Source organism: Apis dorsata, unplaced genomic scaffold (assembly GCF_000469605.1).
Source record: "Apis dorsata unplaced genomic scaffold, Apis dorsata 1.3 scaffold_169, whole genome shotgun sequence".
Lineage (NCBI taxonomy): Eukaryota > Metazoa > Arthropoda > Insecta > Hymenoptera > Apidae > Apis > Apis dorsata.
The window spans coordinates 140,079-141,713 of NW_006263457.1; the positions used below are offsets into that span (position 1 = coordinate 140,079).

General features: G+C 35.8%; 1 protein-coding gene across 2 annotated transcripts in view; it reads right to left on the minus strand.

Moving 5' to 3' along the window:
* Positions 1–1,635, minus strand: part of LOC102677617 (adenylate cyclase type 3) — a 14,000-nt gene that overhangs the window by 7,054 nt on the left and 5,311 nt on the right. The window lies entirely within an intron of this gene.

Below are 1,635 nucleotides of genomic sequence, written 5' to 3' on the forward strand. Positions count from 1 at the left end.
AGGGGGATATAAATATTTTTGTAATATTCGCGTTTTGCGAATATATATATATATGTATATTATCGTACGATATGTTTTTATTTTAATCAAGAAGAAGAATTATGCAATAAGAGAGGAGTTTAAACGAAATGATTTATACGAGAGGTGTAAAATAAATATGGATGATAAAGTGGATATTGAAAAGAGGAGAGAAAAAATTGTTAAATGTTTTTAAATGAATTTCAGCTTTTTTTTTTCTTTATCGCGGAATATTATATGGCTATTTCATTAATAATGAATACAAATGATGAAATAGAGAGATTATAAAGTGAAATCAGCCACGTTATTACATACATTTTTGCACGAGTGGAATATCTGTGAATGATCGTAAAAAATAAGAAAAGGAAAAAGCTATTTGTAATTTAATGAATCTCGCATTAAATCAACTTGATTTCGAATTTAAAATTTAAAATTATGTTTCATGCATATGCAAGTTTCGGTTACTACTTTCGCAACAACAATTTCGAATCGTAAGAAAAAAAAAAAAAGAATTTCGTAAATTGTCCTTCGATCTTTGGAATTCGCACCGTTCACATCATCCTTCAAAAACGAGAATTGTGCAAATTAATTCTACGTTTCGAATCTTTCCTATCTTATAACTAAATTTTGATCGTTAAACAAACTTCACTTGTGTAATTCAAAGAGATCAGCTCAAATCTAGTTAGAAAACATTTCATTATTATTATTTTCGAAATACTTTATTATTAAATTCTCTGAAAAATTTAGATCGATTTTTAACCAATTAACATATCTCCTATTTCGATCACGCTCAACTTTTCATAATTTCTTTACATTTGAATCAATTAAAAATAAACAATTCAAACTTTTCCTTTCCCTAATTTAATTTATCGATAAATTATTTCCACCGGACGAGGAAAACGGTCAATTCCCAATCCAAATCCCAATCGAGCAATATATACATTCGAATAATTAACACGTCCACTTTTTCGTTTCAAAATACGCTGTCGATACGACGGATCGATAATCGTCCCCCTCCCCTACGTTACGATTGTCAGAGCTTTGAAATTCGTTCCAGATGGCCGGTCGGAATCGACACGTCGCGCCATCCCTCGATTCCCACAATTTTCCGAACTGTGGCCACGCTCGATGGCGTCCCCCCCCTCTCCATTCGCTTTTGTAAGAATCGTAATTGAATCCTTCTCGCGGAGAGGAGAAATTAACGCGAGAGACGCTTTCAGATTAAAATATCCTCGATCTGACTTTCTTTTTCGACACAATTTTCCTAATTTTCCTTCGCGATCGTTTCCTTCTCCGATCATTTTCGATCTCTGCTCTTTGCTGTCCACGAGAATTATACGATACGACGCGCCCCGTCTCGCAGACGCTCATTAATCGGGAAAAGGATTGGACGCACCCTTGATTAACCCTTGGATGGAGGGGTTGGTTGAGCATTAGAAAACAGGCGATGATTTCAATTGTCCGACAGGATGGATTGCGATCGTTGTTTCCACGTGTCGATGGCTTCGAAAGAAACGTTCAACTGCCCATTGAAAACCGATCGTATGTCGTGCATGGAAAGGCGGCATGTCGCGTCAGTGCACATCTCTCTCTCTCTCTCTCTCTCTCTCTCTCTCT